The sequence below is a fragment of the Oncorhynchus masou genome, chromosome 18, assembly GCF_036934945.1.
Source record: "Oncorhynchus masou masou isolate Uvic2021 chromosome 18, UVic_Omas_1.1, whole genome shotgun sequence".
NCBI classification, from domain to species: Eukaryota; Metazoa; Chordata; class Actinopteri; order Salmoniformes; family Salmonidae; genus Oncorhynchus; species Oncorhynchus masou.
This window is the reverse complement of record NC_088229.1, coordinates 11,240,350-11,260,255: the sequence shown is the minus strand read 5'-3', so window position 1 is coordinate 11,260,255 and position 19,906 is coordinate 11,240,350. Positions and strand designations below refer to the sequence as shown.

The window sequence follows — 19,906 nt, the reverse complement described above, 5'->3', positions numbered from 1 at the left end:
AGCAACACTCGCAAAGACAAAAAAACCTCTATAGACACACACACACACACACACACATACACACACACAAAATCAGGCCTGGCTCCAGACCGGAATAACTAATTTCCTGCCTAGTCATTGAGCAGAAACTCTGACGTTCAATGGTGCTTTCCATCATCATGAGGGTTAGCCTAACGAATGGAAAATATGTGTACAGTATATCAAATGAAGGACTACAATATGTAGAAAAAAGAGGTAGGGAAGTGCTGCTTAGGTACACAATAGTAGATTCTGGTAGACAGAGGGTGCTCTTTGGTAAAAGGGGTAAATTGATCATGGTAAAGAAAGGAGGACCAAGACACTCTTCGTATAATTAATAAAAAGACCATTATTTGTATGGAATTGTCACACCTATTCCTGTTGCCTCCTGATACTTTGCCATTGGACAAACAGATAACAATCAGGGACAAACATGTACAATATAATGGTTTCGCAAGTGAGCAGTCAAAATGTCCTTCAGTATAACAGCAGTATCTTTTCACTCAACAGATAGAAATGACCTTATGACATATTTGTCAAGCACAACCGAATATTATCCAACTAGCAGGTTACGTCAAACCAAATAAGATAGAAGTGGAAGACCAAGGTTTTCATTACAAAGTTGTATCACAGTGACATTGTACTTCCAAGTCTAAGTCTACAGGCTACAGTGTGGAATGCATGTGGATTCCTGTTGTCAAAACACTGATTGAAGTGTTTTGGAGTAACTAAGTATTTCAGATCTTGGTTTCGGTAGCCAAGGAAATGAGTGAGGGAGTTAAGATCTCCCCTTGGCCCTAACCTCTGACTTGTGTGATACGCTACATCCGCATGCAGCCACACACACAATAAACCCATCCAAATTACTGGCTTTGTTCTTCAAAAGTTATAAGGCATGGGGAAGCTGTTGCCACAGTAGCTCCAAAGTTTAGGGCAAAACACACAATGTAAAAAGGGGAAGTTTTGAGCAGACAGTCATACTGTAGCCAACACGTGCATAATTATTATAATATATGCTTGAACCAAGTAATATTTCCACTTACCTTAGTGCTTAATAATGCTTACATATTTTGCAATACTCATCTCACATAATATATATCCCATTTAGCAGACGCTTTTGTCCAAAGCGACTTACAAGTCAGCTGGGGCCACTAATTTTACATATGGGTGGTCCCAGCGGGAATCGAACCCACGACGCTTGGCGTTGCAAGCGCCATGCTCTACCGACTGAGCCGACTGAGCCACACAGGACCCACATGTATATTTGTTTATTTTATTGAACCTTTATTTAACTTTATTCTGTCCTATTCTACTGTATCTTAGTCTACGCTCTTACATTGCTCGTCCAAATATTTATATATTCTTTATTCCATTCCTTTACTTTAGATTGTGTGTATTGTTAGATATTACTTGTTAGATATTACTGCACTGTTGGAGATAGAAACACAAGCATTTTGTTACACCCGCAATGACATCTGCTAAACACGTGTATATAACAAATAAGATTTGATTTGGATGGATATTCTCCACTCAGAACAGACCAAACACCTTTTCTACCACAGATTTTGCATCACACAAGCATAAAATTGCCTTTATCCTCTTTGGGACGTGGGAAATGTCCGTATGAGGGAGAATCTGTCTAGTTTTACTATCGTTGTTGGGACTTTTGAAGATTGAAGAACCAACAAACACAATAAACCCCTCCACTCAGAATGAAACAAACACATTTACACCTTTATTTACCAAATATAGTAAATGGCATCATATTAAGGTCATCATGCAATGGGATTAGCATAGTGAATATAGGCATACATTCACTGTGCTAATCCTATTCTACTGTATTTTAGTCTATGCTCTTACATTGCTCGTCCAAATATGTATCTATTATTGATTCCATTCCTTTACGTGGAATGTGTGTATTGTTACTTGTTCGATATTACTGCACTGTTGGAGATAGAAACGCAAGCATTTTGTTACACCCTCATTAATAACTTTTGAAAACCTCTCATTCCGTCAATTAGGCCTAGCCTGCTCTCCAGTGGTGATAGAGTGATCGACACCACGACAAATCACGAAAACACGATGCGCAGCATGCACGCGGATACTTGTGTGCCGGCGTCTCCATCCAGGATCCTGGCAGTTGTTCTCCAACATGTCGACGTCAGGTGATAATTATGTTAGCTAAATTCTGCATGGGCCGTTTTTTTAGAAAGGGATGGATTCACCGTTTTGAAATGCATACTTTTTCCGGGTGTGTCGACTTCACATGCTTTGTGTCAGGAGGGACTGTATCGTGGCGGACGCTGCAGGGAGGGAGTGGGCATGGAACCATGTGAACATCGCACTTTACAGGGTAACGTTATTTTTCTCCGAAGACCAGCTGGTCCTTATGCACAGGAATGATCATGCGCCACCATAGATAGTGTGCAACTGTCGCAGTTCCAAACAAACTATGTCAACACAATAAGTTATATCTGCGGGGTTTTAGAAATATGTACCCAAAGTTATATAGACACTTGATCTGACATCTATGTAAACAAAGAGTAGACCGCTGGCTAGCCTACGTTGACAGTGTCTGGGGCATGCGTAGTAGACCAGGGGCCTGTTGCACAAAAGTAGAATTAAGACATCCGGGATAAATGACTCAGCTGAGCTCAATGAAGCCAAAACATGTGCGTCCAGGCTTAATTGGTTGCACAAAGACCAAGCCAGGATGAGCAGACACGGATTCATTAAGCCAGGTGAAACCAATCCTGGATAGGTGCGCGCTCACGGCTCACTCAAATAGACCCCGCCACAGATCACAGATTAACTGATTTACCATGGCAACTAGAGCCGCGTACTTTTCCCCGTCAGAAGCACAAATCCTCATGGAGGCATACGAGGAGGTAAAAGATATAATTAAGAAGAAAGGCAACACCGCCACAGTGATAAAGCAAAGAGAAAAAGCGTGGCAAAGTATTGCAGACCGCCTGAATGCGTAAGTAGTGCACAATTACACACTCACCGCTCCGCTGAAACATCACAATTACAATTCAAATATTTAATTCACATCTCCAAAAATGCAGTTGTACTGTAATTATGAAACGGTTAAATTTTTAATTGAAATGCACTGCAGATATGAGTGAAATTGTGTAAAGTAACTCCATCACACTGTATAAAGCTATGATAATTTTTATTTTATTTTTACTGAAAACAAGACAAAAATACCAAGTCATTTTTTGCAGTGTGACTCCATTAAATGTGTGTGTGTGTGTGTGTGTGTGTGTGTGTGTGTGTGTGTGTGTGTGTGTGTGTGTGTGTGTGTGTGTGTGTGTGTGTGTGTGTGTGTGTGTAGATTAAACATGAACGGGCCAAAACGGACATGGCAGCAGGTCAAAATCAAATACAAGAACATTCTGCAGAATGGTATGGTCCCTGACTAATATTTAACAAAGCACAAGCATATATTGTACCCAGAAGGTGCCTGCTCACACATTGTCTGTACTGTTTTAGCAGTGAAAAAGAATACCCACAGACAAGGCACGGGTGGTGGGTCACCAAAGGCTGACCTTACCCCAGCAGAGGACATGGCCTTGGAGCTAAATAAAGGCAGGCCCGTCTTAGAGGGGATCCCGAGGGGAAAGAGACGAGCATAGGTTCCTCCCAAGATGCCACCCGCTTCATTCAAGGTATGTCCTTCCATCTCTACATGGGATACAACCACATTCATATTGAATCAATTTGGACTGTCTGACTTTGGTTTACCTATTGCCTTGCAGTGTCTGGCAGCACTGTGTTCCTGTTAGAGCCACCAGCACAAGCACCAGACGATGCTGATCCAGTGAGTACTCCATCAAAGGCATACTGTAGGCCTGGCATGTCTTGTCTACTAGCTTCAATATGAATCCGATTAAATGTGATAGGGTGAAGGCCCCAGTGCAGCAGCAACAGCACATGATGGAGACGATGAAGAGGAGGAGACCATCTCTCTGGATTCCAGAAGGCATGAGGTATCATGTTAAGACTGTGAAAGTACTATTTACTCTACAATGGTGAGGAGTCCTCATCAAAATCAAAAAATCTAATTTATTTTACAGGACCCAGATGCTATACAGTGGGAAAACCAGCCTGGCAACATAGTGCGTATTAATAAAAGGACACCACATCCTGCCAAATTCCAGCTGCGCTAATTGTATTGTGTTCACAGAGCTCACAAGCTATCAGAAAGTTGTATGGCAACCACCTCCGGTGCCAAATAGAACTGGCAGACATAGACATTCAGTACAAGAAGAAAAAGATGGAAAATCTTGCACTGGAGTCCGAAATAAAAAAGAGGACAATTAGGAAACTGGACCTTGAAATAAAAAAACTTGAGAGGGAGGTGAGATAGGCCTTCAATGTACACTGTATGCTAACTGTAACACAAATGTATTAATCATTATTTTTCTTTCCTCCCCCAGCTCCAAGAAGATGACACAGCTCAAAATAAAAATTAGGTATATTCTCGTAAAGTCAAGTGAGCCATGACATATGAGCTCTTATTGTGAGCACACAGGACGGTGGCATCTTTCTAAGGTTTTTTTTATTTTCCCAGCAATCAGTACAACCAAGTCATCGTTATAAGGCATCGCCCTCTTTTGCCCACCCCCCAGCACCAGGTGTGGCCACTAGCCTATATGAAGGCCCAAAATTGTGTGTTCCTTTCTGCTCTGACAATGGCATGCCCATTCGTGCGAGATGTGGTGGATGAAGAAGCACTTGTGCTGAGGAGAGCCTTCAGGCGAGAAAGGGTCTTCAGGGACCGGTTGGACCCACTGGCCTTCCCTGATGACCATCTATATGAAAGATACAGGTTTTCTGCAGATGGCATCAGGTATCTATGCAGACTACTGGGTCCCAGGATTAAGCACCGCACTGCACGGAGCCATGCACTGAGTGTGGAGCAAATGGTTTGTGTGGCCTTGCGCTTTTTGCTAGTGGAGCCTTCCTGTACTCAGTGGGGGATGCAGAACAGCTGAACAAGGCCACAATTTGCCGCACAATAAGGAGTGTGTGTCTGGCTATCAAAGCATTAGCAGATGTCTTCATCTCCTTCCCTGGCCACAGAAGACTCTGTGACATCAAAGAGGAGTTCTATAGGATTGCAGGTAAGAGGATCTACAAATTACAGGACAACTGTTAACACATAGTAGGATACTCATTACTTTGTGTGACAGGTTTCCCCAATGTCATTGGTGCAGTGGACTGCACACACATAAGGATAAAAGCCCCCTCAGGTGCCCATGAGGCCGATTTTGTGAATAGGAAATCCTTTCACAGCATTAATGTTCAGGTGAACATAACTTTTTGATATTGTCCATTGACGAACACTCTGCATTGCCAGTGATGTGCATTGATTGGTGTAATATTCCTCATCTTATGATTTCAGATGGTCTGCAATGCTGACTGTGTGATCAGCAATGTTGTGGCAAAATGGCCTGGCTCAGTCCATGACTCCAGAATCTTTCGGGCCTCTGAAATCTATCACAAGGTAAGCCACACAACCCCTATTTATAACCATCATGGCTGTGTCAAGAATATCACTGTGTTTATGAGGTAGTAATGATGAGATTTTGTGTTGACAGGTGAATTCTCTGGTGTGTTGCTGGGAGACAGGGGGTATGGCTGCCAGCCTTTTCTCCTGACACCTTTCACAGACCCCCAGGAAGCACAGCAGGCCTACAACAATGCCCATGCCAGGACCAGGGCCAGAGTTGAAATGACCTTTGGCCTCCTGAAGGCACGCTTTCACTGCCTTCACAAATTAAGGGTCAGCCCTGTTAGGGCATGTGATATTACTGTGGCTTGTGCTGTCCTCCACAATGTGGCCTGCCTGAGGAAGGAGAGGGCCCCCAGAGTGCCACCAGCCATGGACTGGGACAATCCGGCAATCTTCCCTGATGACGACAGTGGTCGGCTGCTGAGGGACCAATATGTGTTGAATTATTTTAGTTAGTATGTGTGCTTTCAATTTTGGTTAAATATGTCCTGCGGTGGCAGAGGAATTTGGGTTTTTTTGGGTTCGTTTTTTGACGAATTTGGCCTCTTATGATGTTTGTGCGGTATACTGTGTGTAATACAAGGCTGCAGGGAGGCTACTGCATCCATTCATTTGTCTGTTCAGTTGATGTGTATGGATTTGTCCTGCATTTATTTTAGTGTGCAGACATGCAGGGTGTGTTATATACAGACCTTTGAATGTGTATGTATCATTTTGTATAATATGCTTGGATTCTGTGCTTTCCATCTTGTAGAGTCACTGTGACTTCAGTTTCGAAAGGAGCTGATGGTTTACCTGCTTTGTTTTGTCCTTATTCAATAAAGGAACATAATGTTACACATTGTGTTTTTATATTCATATGGAATGTGTATTTGTTTATATGACAGAGTACTAGGGCCACACTGAAGAAAAAGGATAAAGTCATACATTTATGAGGCTGGTTCTTTCTGCAGAAAAGCTACATTGTTTTTACAGTTTTGATACTTATGACAATGTGATACTTAATATTCTGGCACATCAGCATGTCTTTGTTTATGAAACCATACTGAAGTACAATTTCACGAAATGCCCCACATCTGTCATTTTAACAACTGTCCTCCTTTAAAACAACTGGTTACAATATTATGACTTGTGTTTTTTTTCCCCTCTGTGGCCCTAATATTCTATCATTTTATATATAGCCTTATAGTCTATGGGAAACTGTAAATTATCTAATGATAGCAACATCTAAAAATCATTTTTTTATCCAAAATCATTGAAATTAATGATCACAAACGTTTAAATAATAACAGTGGGTCTAGTTATATGTGATAACAATGTATAGTGAGCAGTGAAATAACTATTGGTTTCCATTTGTGGTGACTGCTGACTGACATTAGGGATGAGATTAAATAGATCGTGGAATTTAGCCTGGTCTGGAGCAGGCTAGCTCCACAGAATAAATCTCCATGGTAATTTATACCATAACATGTCCTCCTGCCCCCTATCCATCTTTAGTGCAACCGGATTACGGATCAATTGAGCCAGGATCACCAAGATATCCTGGCTTAATCCCTTATCCTAGTTTTGTGCAACAGGCCCCAGGGTGGGGGGTAGTTTATGTTTTTGTAGTGCGTCAACATCTGATGGAGGAGGGAATGGTGATGGCCTCATGTCATGCTCTTCTGTAAAGTGAACATCCACATTCCACACGGTTCTGTGACCCATGTGCGGGCTTGGAATGACCCTTAAAAATCGGGCTCTGTTAGTCTCTTTGCAGGGATATTATTTTCCGTCACTGCGAAGTGCAACATACCCAAACACTTTTGCCTGATTCAATCACTTTGGCCCAAAAGCAAGCCACGCTGAGTTGTACACTACTGGGATGGCCAGGTTACCTGTCCACCCTTATTGCTGGAATCATAGTGTAACGACCCTGGGTTTATAAGCGCGGAAATCGACTCTGCCGCACGACCATGCGTTTGCGGCACAGTCGATAGTGTGCCGGACCTCGGGCTCGAATGTCGAGGTTTGGGGGGTGCAGCAGCAGCACTACCATTTTCCTGTCACAGTGAGTCTTGTCAGAAACTTGCAAAAGAGCTGTTTGACCATGATAAAATGTCTCCCTCTCCTCACAGCAGCTAAGAGGAAGGGGAATAAGACCCTATCCCTGACTAACTTCCTGGCAGAGGACAAGGGGTTTAATGCACCCCCAAGTTACCCCAACAAGCCCAAAAGCAGCTGGGCCGACGAGACAGATGACCGAGACACAGAGGGTGAGATTCTTCAGAAAAGGATGCAGCATCAGAGTTATTTTCTTCTCCTTTCTCCAATATGTTGAGTGTTCCCAACCAGGATAAATGTTGTGAAGATTTGGCTACTGTAACTCATGTAGGCCCAATCCTGTTCTGTGACATTCATCTCTGGTCAGTACACCTGTGTTTTGGTATTCATAGTCAACGTGTCAGAACAGCATCTGACCCATCTTATCGTAAGGATCCGTACATACCAAGGCAGCATGATCTTAAAAGGGAAATCTGCAGTTTAAACAATGACAAAAATTGCGACCTCTGCACCTGTTTTTGGTAACTATCTGAGGATTGGGGCTGGAGAAATGTAACCACTCTCAAATTCATAGACAGAGCTATGCATGCAATGACACATCATCCACGAGATCCAAATTATACTTTCAACCATGTTTTGAGGCTATAAAGTGTTTGTTTACAATTACATTGTTTATAAACAATGGAGTAAAAGTGAAAACTGTTACTAGGCCACTCAGGAACATTCAATGTTGACCTGGTAAGCAACTCCAGTGTGTATTTGGCCTTGTGCTTTAGGTTATGGTGCTGCTGAAAGTTGAATTTGTCTCCCAGTGTCTGTTGGAAAGTAGACTGAACCAGGTTTTCCTCTAGGATTTTGCCTGTGCTTAGCTCTATTCCATTTATTTCTATCCCCCCAAAAAACTCGCTAGTCTTTGCCAATTACAAGCACACCCATAACATGATGCAGCCACCATCATACTTGAACATTTGAAAAGTGGTGCTCAGTGATGTGTTGTGTTGCATTTGCACCAAACATAACACTTTGTATTCAGAACATTAAGTTCATTTCTTTGCCACATTTTTTGCAGTTTTACTTTAGTGCTTTATTGCAAAAATGCATGTTTTGGAATATTTGTATTTTGTACAGGCTTTGTTCTTTTCACTCCTTTTACTCTAGGTTAGTATTGTGGAGTAACTGCAATGTTGTTGACCCATCCTCAGTTTTCTCCTATCACAGCCATTAAACTCTGTAACTGTTTTAAAGTCACCATTGGCCTCATGGTGAAATCCCTGAGCACTTTCCATTAAGGTGTATTGTGTGTAGGCGAGAGACACAAAATCTAAATTGAATACATTTTAAATTCAGACTGTAACACAACACAAAGTCAAGGGGTGTGAATACTTTCTGAAGGCACTGTATATTATTCATTTGAAAGTTTAAAAAAATCATGTCCAATCATAGATTGGCCCTTTAACCTCCAATCCCTCTAAATTTCTCCCTTCTCCCTCCAGTACCCACCTCCTGGCATACAGAGGAGGATACTTCCTGGGTCCCAGCAATCGACCGCTCCATCCTGCCCACAGCACCCCGTTCAACCCGGGAGCCAAACGTTGACCGCTCTTGTATTCCTCGCCTTCCTGGGCAACTTGCCCTACGACGTGACTGAGGACTCCATCATGGACTTCTTCAGGGGCGTGGGGGTAAGTGCATGTCACATTTAGCACATGTTTGGCCCTACCCAAAACATAACTTTTAAGCCTAAATCTGTTGTGTTACACAGTTAATTCCTTTTGTGGGTCCTCTGTAGCTCAGTTGGTAGGGCATTGCACTTGTAATGCCAGGATAGTGGGTTTGATTCCCAGGTCCACCCGTACGTAATATGTATGCAGGCATGACTGTAAGTCTCTTTGGATGAAAGCATCTGCTGAATGGCATACATTATTATAAGCCCCCAAACTGAAATCTGGACCTTGAAGGCAGTTACCCTGCTTTTTTCTTTCTTTCGTTCTAACCCTCCAATCAGGGACTGATTTAGACCTGGGACACCAGGTGGGTGCAATTAATTATCAGGCAGAACAGAAAAGCAGCAGTAGTCCGGACCTCGTAGAGTAAGATTTAAATACCCCTGTTATAAAGTATTTGCCAACTTGCTGCTAGTATTTGTTCATTTAAACCCAGACATACTATATCTTTGTTTGACTCTGTCTGTCTGTCTAGATCAGTGCAGTACATCTTCCTAGAGAACCCAGTAACCAAGACCACTCAAAGGGTTTTGGCTATTTATTTATTTTTTACCTTTATTTTACTAGGCAAGTCAGTTAAGAACAAATTCTTATTTTCAATGACGGCCTAGGAACAGTGGGTTAACTGCCTGTTCAGGGGCAGAACGACAGATTCTGTACCTTGTCAGCTAGTGGATTTGAACTTGCAACCTTTCGGTTAATGGCCCAATGCTCTAATCACTAGGCTACACTGCCGCCCCTATGCTGAATTTGATGATGTGGAATCTCTCCTGAGTGCCTCGAGTCTAAATAAAGAGGTTAGTCCAATATACAAAGTGAGCTTCAAGGAAAATAGTCCATAGGTTTAGCCACTAGCTGGTGAAATGGCAGTCAATAGGTTTGGCCACTAGATGGCACATGTCATCCATTACTTTTTTAATGTTGTTTGCTCTTCTTCCTCCATGCAGAACTTCGGAAACAGAAGGATCCTTGTGGACATTGCAGATTGGTCTTGTTGGATTTGACATTTTGAACATTGAGATAATAAAGACATGATAGATCAGACGCATGGTATATTAAGGAGTGAGATCTGTAGAAAGAGAGTGGCTGTGGAATGTGTTGGGTGGACGGGAGGAGCTCAACGGATTGCTATTGGGGAGATGGATGGACATCTGTGGACTAGAAGGAGGAGGGGTTGAGGTCAGGAGGTGAGGTCAGATCCCCTGGAGGTAAAGGTTTTACTACCCTTTTCCTGTGGAACCATAAGATTTAAGGATTGGAAAGAAGGAGGAGTGTCTTAAGGGGGATGTATATAACTGTGATGGTGAGAAATGTTGGTCTGTCTGACCCTTTGAGCAGAATTAAATTTGGTTAAAGCTTCTCTAGAGTCCGTGAGTTATTTACTCTGAAAGATAAGAACCTAACAGTCTAAAGACAAAGGTGTGAATCTTATGTTTGTGTAGCTACAGTACAAAAGCTGAAGAACATACATACGCACATCTAGGTACTTTTTTGCAGGTGATGGAGTTATAGGCGACCTCATGAAAAAGGAAAACGCCACACGATGCTGCTCATGCTCCCAGGTGATTTTGTTGCAACATTTCGACCCTTAGGTCTTCATCCCTTATGTCTTATCCCAAGATGGCATAGCAGTCAGACGTCCTTTGTCCTCGTCTTGGTGTATATATTTACACCTTTCTTCGCATATCTTATTTTATTCTCCAAAAACTCAACTTCAAAACACTCTCCTGCAACCGGCCTCACCAATTTAAAAAAAAAAAAACGTTATTATTTACCTCAAATCTGAAATCCACAATAGAAGCTAGCCAGAAGCTAGCCAGTTTACTGGCTAACGTTTGTATTCTGCTAACCACTGTTTATGGTCATCAGCTATCCTTTAGCTCGAAAATCTATCGCCAGTTTTGTACAACGCGACTCAGACCAGAACATACCGGACCTATTTTTCTTTCCATATCCCTGGATTTCAACCGCAAGCTCTGGACATTTACACCTGGATCTCGCAGCTAGCTAGCTGCTATCCGTGTAACTATTGGCTTACATCGATCCCGGAGCAAACATCAATCATTCCGGAGCTAGCCAGCTGAAGAGTTCCATCAGCCACTCCTGGGCAACAATCACCTATCCGGACCCGTTTCAGAGCTCGTGCTACTAGGCGACCTAAACTGGAACATGCGTAACACCCCAGCTATCCTACAATCTAAGCTTGATGCCCTCAATCTCACAAAAATTATCAATGAACCTACCAGGTACCACTACAAAGCCGTAAACACGGGCACCCTCATAGATATCATCCTAACAAACTTCCTAGAAGGATATTGATCTCATCCCGTCAGTAGAGGATGCCTGGTTAATTTTTAAGAATGCCTTCCTCACCATCTAAAAAAGCATGCCCCATTCAAGAAATTTAGAACCAGGAACAGATATGGCCCTTGGTTCTCTCCAGACCTGACTGCCCTTAACCAACACAAAAACATCCTATGGCGTTCTGCATTCGCATCGAACAGCCCCCGTGATATGCAACTTTTCAGGGAAGCTAGAAACTAATATACACAGGCAGTTAGAAAAGCCAAGGCTAGCTTTTTCAAGCAGAAATTTGCTTCTTGCAACACTAACTCCAAAAAGTTCTGGGACACTGTAAAGTCCATGGAGAATAAGAACACCTCCTCCCAGCTGCCCTCTGCACTCAGGATAGGAAACACTGTCACCACTATAATCACTATAATTGAGAATTTCAATAAGCATTTTTCTACGGCTGGCCATGCTTTCCACCTGGCTACCCCTACCCCGGTCAACAGCACTGCACCCCCCACAGCAACTCGCCCAAGCCTTCCCCATTTCTCCTTCTCCCAAATCCAGTCAGCTGATGTTCTGAAAGAGCTGCAAAATCTGGACCTCTACAGATCAGCCGGGCTAGAAAATCTGGACCTTTTCTACAATTATCTGCCGAAATTGTTGCCACCCCTATTACTAGCCTGTTCAACCTCTCTTTCGTGTCGTCTGAGATTCCCAAAGATTGGAAAGCAGCTGCGGTCATCCCCCTCTTCAAAGGGGGGGGACACTCTTGACCCAAACTGCTACAGACCTATATCTATCCTACTCTGCCTTTCTAAGGTCTTCAAAAGCCAAGTCAACAAACAGATTACCGACCATTTCGAATCCCACCGCTATGCAATCTGGTTTCAGAGCTGGTCATGGGTGCACCTCAGCCACGCTCAAGGTCCCAAACGATATCTTAACCGCCATCGATAAGAAACAATACTGTGCAGCCATATTCATTGACCTGGCCAAGGCTTTCGACTCTGTCAATCACCACATCCTCATTAGCAGACTCGACAGCCTTGGTTTCTCAAATGATCTCCTCGCCTGGTTCACCAACTACTTCTCTGATAGAGTTCAGTGTGTCAAATCGGAGGGTCTGTTGTCCGGGCCTCTGGCAGTCTCTATGGGGGTGCCACAAGGTTAAATTCTTGGACCGACTCTCTTCTCTGTATACATCAATGATGTCGCTCTTGCTGCTGGTGAGTCTCTGATCCACCTCTACGCAGACGACACCATTCTGTATACTTCTGGCCCTTCTTTGGACACTGTGTTAACAACCCTCCAGGCGAGCTTCGATACCATACAACTCTCCTTCCGTGGCCTCCAAGTGCTCTTAAATACAAGTAAAACTAAATACATGCTCTTCAACCGATCGCTGCCTGCACCTGCCCGCCTTTCCAAAATCACTACTCTGGACGGCTCTGACTTAGAATATATGGACAACTACAAATACCTAGGTGTCTAGTTAGAATGTAAACTCTCCTTCCAGTCTCACATCAAACATCTCCAATCCAAAGTTAAATCTAGGATTGGCTTCCTATTTCGCAACAAAGCATCCTTCGCTCATGCTGCCAAACATAGCCTTGTAAAACTAACCATCCTACCAATCCTCGACTTCGGCGATGTCATTTACAAAATAGCCCCCAATACCCTACTCAATGAATTGGATGCAGTCTATCACAGTGCCATCCATTTTGTCACCAAAGCCCCATATACTAGCCACCACTGCAACCTGTACGTTCTCGTTGGCTGAACTACAAAAATCTCTGAAACTGGAAACACTTATCTCCCTCACTAGCTTTAAGCACCAACGGTCAGAGCAGCTCACAGATTACTGCACCTGTACATAGCCTATCTATAATTTAGCCCAAACAACTACCTCTTTCCCTACTGTATTTATTTATTTATTTTGCTCCTTTACACCCCATTATTTCTATCTCTACTTTGCACATTCTTCCACTGCAAATCAACCATTCCAGTGTTTTACTTGCTATATTGTATTTACTTCGCCACCATGGCCTTTTTTTGCCTTTACCTCCCTTATCTCACCTCACTTGCTCACATTGTATATATACTTATTTTTCTACTGTATTATTGAATGTATGTTTGTTTTACTCCATGTGTAACTCTGTGTTGTTGTATGTGTCGAACTGCTTTGCTTTATCTTGGCCAGGTCGCAATTGTAAATGAGAACTTGTTCTCAACTAGCCTACCTGCTTAAATAAAGGTGAAATAAATCAAATAAAAAATCAGGAATGCATGTCCTAGGTTGGAGTGGAAGGACCTACAGTTGAAGATGACATACACCTTAGCCAAATATATTTAAACTGAGTTTTTCACAATTCCTGACATTTAATCCAAGTAAAAATTCCCTGTTTTAGGTCAGTTAGGATCACCACTTTATTTTAAGAATGTGAAATGTCAGAATAATAGTAGAGAGGGATTTATTTAAGCATTTATTTATTTCATCACATTCCCAGTGGGTCAGAAGTTTACATACACTCAATTAGTATTTGGTAGCATTGCCTTTAAATTGTTTAACTTGGTTCAAACATTTCGGGTAGCCTTACCACAATACGTTGGGTGAATTTTGGCCCATTCCTGGTGTAACTGAGTCAGGTTTGTAGGCCTCCTTGCTCTCACAAGTGTTTTCAGTTCTGCCCACAAATATTCTATGGGATTGAGGTCAGGGCTTTGTGATAGCCACTCCAATACCTTGATTTTGTTGTCCTTAAGCCATTTTGCCACAACTTTGGAAGTATGCTTGGGGTCATTGTCCATTTGGAAGACCCATTTGCGACCAAGCTTTAACTTCCTGACTGATGTCTTGAGATGTTGCTTCAATATATCCACATAATTGTCCCTCCTCATGATGCCATATATTTTGTGAAGTGCACCAGTCCTCCCTGCAGCAAAGCACCCCCACAACATGATGCTGCCACCCACGTGCTTCACGGTTGGGATGGTGTTCTTCGGCTTGCGAGCGTCCCCCTTTTTCCTCCAAACATAACGATGGTCATTATGGCTAAACAGTTCTATTTTTGTTTCATCAGACCAGAGGACATTTCTCCAAAAAAATGATCTTTGTCCACATGTGCAGTTGCAAACCGTAGTCTGGCTTTTTTTATGGCAGTTTTGGAGCAGTGGCTTCTTCCTTGCTGAGCAGCCTTTCAGGTTATGACGATATAGGACTCGTTTTACTGTGTATATAGATACTTTTGTACCTGTTTCCTCTAGTGTCTTCACAAGGTCCTTTGCTGTTTTTCAGGGATTGATTTGCACTTTTTGCACCAAAGTAGGTTCATCTCTAGGAGACAGAACGCCTCTCCTTTCTGAGCGGTATGACGGCTGCGTGGTCCCATGGTGTTTATACTTGCGTACTATTGTTTGTACAGATGAACGTGGTACCTTCAGGTATTTGGATATTTCTCCCAAGGATGAACCTTGTGGAGGTCTACAATTTGTTTTCTGAGGTATTGACTGATTTCTTTTGATTTTCCCGTGATGTCAAGCAAAGAGGCACTGAGTTTGAAGGTAGGCCTTGAAATACATCCACAGGTACACTTCCAATTGACTCAAATGATGTCAATAAGCCTATCAGAAGCTTCTAAAACCATGACATAATTTTCTGGAATTTTCAAAGCTGTTTAAAGGCACAGTCAACTTAGTGTATGTAATCTTCTGATCCACTGGAATTGTTATACAGTGAAATAATCTGTCTGTAAACAATTGTTGGATAAATTACAGGTCTTGCACATAGTAGATGTCCTAACCGACTTGCCAGAACTATAGTTTGTTAACGAGAAATTTGTGGAGTGGTTGAAAAAATGAGTTTTAATGACTCCAACCTAAGTGTATGTAAACTTCCGACTTCAACAGTATTACTGAGGTTGGTGTATTTATTCCAGGCCCTGCCAATTTCAATTCCATCCAACTTTTGTAATAAAATAAATGGCCTGCTCTCCAACTTTTGTAATAAAATAAATGGCCTGCTCTCCAACTTTACTTGGAATGGAAATAACTCAAGATTCAAATGGACTGTTTTACACTTGCTACATTCCCGACAGAATGCACACAGAAATGTCACATTTGGAGATGCAAAGAGCACAACGGAACCCTATTACATGTGCTGGTCATGTGACTAACATCTTTTGGAGATAATGTCTGCGATAGCATGTCATTGTGTCTCGGAATTTACATCCATCCATCTCCACGATTTATGTCTGTTGGGAAATGTAAATATTGGTGATCGATGTCAGAGTAATTTTTGAAATCTAGATCTAATTGCTGCAAAACAATGTATACCCATCGATTGGAAAGCCTCATGCTCACCGTCAATACCAAACTGGAGGGTTGACAATCTAGTAACCTCCCTTTAGATTCTGTATTATTATAAAGTTAAACAAAAACTGAGAATATTTGACAAACATTGGAAAATATATGTTGATCACATTCGACTTTTGTATAGTGGGTGTTGTGTTTTTGTTATGTTGTTTGTGAAGTCTTGTAGTATGACTAATATTGTATTTTTGCCGCTTCCCTCGGGTAGTTTTGACTGTCGGAGGACAGGATAGCTACTGGCAAGATGGCTACCGACAGGATAGCTACTGACGGGATGACACCAGGGTAGTGTGGATTGCTATGATGACCGTGGTGGTGACCGATACGAGAGACCGGAGGAAAGCCGTTGTGACCGAGGTGAGAAGGTTTTAAATAAAATTGTCATTCTTAATGTGCACTGGCCCAGCCACACAGTACCAGGGTGTACATTAAACCTCTCTCCTTTTTTTTGTCCTCTATGTTCATACCCAGGTGCTGTGGAGAGGCCCAAGTTGATACTGAAACCCCGTAGCCTACCTAAAGAGGTGGAGCAGAGCAGCGCCCCGTCTGCCCACTCGGACAGGGCTGCCTCCATCTTCGGTGGGGCCAAGCCAGTGGACACCGCTGCCAAGGAGAGAGAGGTGGAGGAGAGGCTGAAGAGGGAACAGGAAAAACTGCAGCGAAAGCTAGAAGACAGAATCACAGACCACAATCCCAGAGAGAGGTATGTTACGAAAGGGAAGAAGATCATAGGCTAACATGAGGAAATGGAGTATGTCTGTAGAATAATCTTCAATTATACTGTGTTATGTTATCTTTGACTCATTGATCCTGACCATCCCTCAGGCACCCCAGCTGGCGCAGTGAGGACAAACCTGCAGGACGCTCTCAGACTGGCAGTGAGTCTTCCCAAACCAGGCAACCGTGGCCAATCTGGCAGAGGTGAGCAATTTACTGGTTATGATGGGTAATTAAGTCAGCGACGATATCAGTACTCTATTCAATGAGACACCTTCAGAGGGTAATGTTGTGGTTCAAGCAGGCTCCTTTTCCAGGGTTGGTATAAAAGCAGGACACTCATTTCCTGTTGGACATTTGTTGACATAGGACAACATACTCCATTTCCTCATGTTTTTATTTTATTCTTCCTCTCCGATTCCCAGCCTCCAAGCGCAGGGAGAGCGAGCGCTCGGTGGACAGTGGGCGTGAAGAGGAGCCCTCCTCCCCTGTGGCAGAGCCCTCCCAGACAAGACAGTCCGCCTCGCTCCACCTCTCAAGGAGAACGCCTGGGCCAAGAGGACCACACCCGTTGGGGGCTCCAGTGAGGGCGAGGCCCGGCCACCATCTCCCCCGCAATGACACACCCCTACAGCTCACCAGGTTAGAGGTCAACCCGTAGATTAATTCTATGGTACACTTCACCCTACAATCCACGGTCCCCTAACACCTAGAACAGGAATGCCCAACCCTATTTGTTTGTTATTCTAGCAATCCACCTAACTGAAGGTAGTTTTATTGCACCTAACTGAAGGTAGTTTTATTGCACCTAACTGAAGGTAGTTTTATTGCACCTAACTGAAGGTAGTTTTATTGCACCTAACTGAAGGTAGTTTTATTGCACCTAACTGAAGGTAGTTTTATTGCACCTAACTGAAGGTAGTTTTATTGACATCAGTCCTTTTTGTATTGTCCCGCTCCTCTAGCTTAGCTGAGGATGAAGTGCCTCAGGCAGATAAAGAAGGTAAGCAGTGATTGCTGACAAACTGAATGTAACTGCTATATTCAGGTTTGAGGGATTTTCAAACGTTTCAATTGAAAAACTGATCTAGTTTTTTCCCCCAATTCTCTTCAGAGGTCGATCGCAGCGAATAGATACAGTTTGCAGCCTTGACATAATGGACACAGACCCACATGACAGTATGGAGGACAATGCATAGGGAGGGTGAATGAAAGAAGTGAAGAAGATGGAAGATGCAAAGAATGAGGTCTGCCCAGCAACCTGACTGGAGCAGCTCTACAGCTCCCTTCCTGCTAACCTGCTGAAAGAGAAACCCACCCCACTGCCGGCTGGCTGCACCTTCAAGATTGGCCCTAAACATAGAGAAATACTAGTCTGGGTACCAGTCTTTTTAGCTAACATTCCACTTCTTGTCACTCCTGACAATTTTCCAAATCTTTGGCAAGGAGTGGTATCTAAACAGAGACAGCAACCAGGCTAGGGAAATGCTGGACTGGTTTTTAATAAGGTTGAATTTGTCATTATAAAAAAAATGTAAAAGGTGTGGTTGAGAGATGTGTAGCTACATGTGTCTTCACCACCCGCCAGTCTAGATGTTGGACTATGTAGGTTCTCTGAGCTCTAAACCTGGTTATACTAATGCTGGAGGGTCTATCTCAGAGGGACAGACTGGAGTTTTAAATAAAAGAAAAGACAGGAAAGTCCCCTGCTTTAGGGGGCTTTTGCTGACATACATTAACAAAAACAATGTACTGTGAGGGATGCGATGTTTGTGTTTCTCTGATCATCATCTGTAGCCGTCATTAACTGGACCTTTTCAGCCACCGTCCCAATATACCGCCAATGGCTTCCTCTCCAGAAAGGAAACCGCTTCCTTCCTTACGCCTCATCTGGACCTGCCTGAAAATCTCCTGGCAACCATGTCATGAACTGTCCTAAACGTATTGGAGGCATGATCTTCACTCACTCTTATCCATAGGCCATGTGTTGAATGGAATTGAATGCAGAGGGTGTTTTTAACATTGTATGTACTGTATGTAACCCCACTATCACAAGTGAAGAAGCACATCTCATTGGATGTTTGTTTCTCTATGTAACGTGCATGACTGTGGAAACAGACTCATGTGGTTCTTTAAGCCATGGGAATGTTGAGATGGATTTAATCAACTCCATGTGGGTAGGTCACAGAGTGGGAGAGATTTACCAAAGTGGATGTAAGGAATGTATTTTATGGTATACCACTACTAAATTATGCAGTTTTGATTTTCTGAATCTAACCCCTCGTTTCACAGCTTAAAGCATTATTCACCCATTTTTTTCAGTTTCTTCTGTTGAACTGGGCTAGAAGTTTCTCTGTCACATTCTAGGTTCTCTTCAAATAGATGAAAATACAATATTTGACTATTGATCTTTTAATATCCTGTATATCCTAACCACCCCTTCCACCACACCCCTGACCCCTGTGACCTTAAGCTGGGTTTTGGCCCATGTTGTGACCTCTGACATTCAGTTCTGCACTTCAGAACGCTGATGGGAAACAGGCATTGCTGTGTAACTGAGGAGAGAGGGAGCGATGGGAGTAAGCTGTGGTCTGAGGATGGCGTGGGTCCTGAGGCATATACTGTGGTCTGAGGATGGCGTGGGTCCTGAGGCATATACTGTAGTCTGAGGATGGGGAGGGGGGTCCTGAGGCATATACTGTAGTCTGAGGGTGGGGAGGGGGGTCCTGAGGCATATACTGTAGTCTGAGGGTGGCGTGGGTCCTGAGGCATATACTGTAGTCTGAGGATGGCGTGGGTCCTGAGGCATATACTGCAGTCTGAGGACGGCGTGGGTCCTGAGGCATATACTGTAGTCTGAGGACGGCGTGGGTCCTGAGGCATATACTGTAGTCTGAGGACGGCGTGGGTCCTGGGGCATATACTGTAGTCTGAGGATGGCGTGGGTCCTGAGGCATATACTGTAGTCTGAGGATGGCGTGGGTCCTGAGGCATATTCTGTAGTCTGAGGACGGCGTGGGTCCTGAGGCATATACTGTAGTCTGAGGACGGCGTGGGTCCTGAGGCATATATTGTAGTCTGAGGACGGCGTGGGTGCTGGGGCATATACTGTAGTCTGAGGACGGCGTGGGTCCTGAGGCATATACTGTAGTCTGAGGACGGCGTGGGTCCTGAGGCATATACTGTAGTCTGAGGACGGCGTGGGTCCTGAGGCATATATTGT

The 19,906-nt window shown here is 43.4% G+C and overlaps 1 long non-coding RNA gene and 1 pseudogene across 5 annotated transcripts; both read left to right on the top strand.

Annotated features, from left to right (window-relative positions):
• Positions 1–2,189: 2,189 nt before the first annotated feature.
• LOC135505304 (eukaryotic translation initiation factor 4B-like) lies at positions 2,190–19,030 on the top strand (annotated as a pseudogene).
• LOC135503950 (uncharacterized) lies at positions 3,277–6,397 on the top strand. 5 transcript variants are annotated; one of them, XR_010450043.1, is made up of 10 exons: positions 3,277–3,426; positions 3,514–3,689; positions 3,780–3,841; positions 3,924–4,010; positions 4,098–4,139; positions 4,208–4,381; positions 4,461–4,496; positions 4,595–5,147; positions 5,429–5,530; positions 5,625–6,397. It is a non-coding gene; the product is annotated as an uncharacterized LOC135503950 (long non-coding RNA). The 5 variants fall into 5 exon arrangements; XR_010450040.1 differs by having other exon boundaries at positions 4,098–4,381; XR_010450042.1 differs by having other exon boundaries at positions 3,924–4,139.
• Positions 19,031–19,906: the final 876 nt, after the last annotated feature.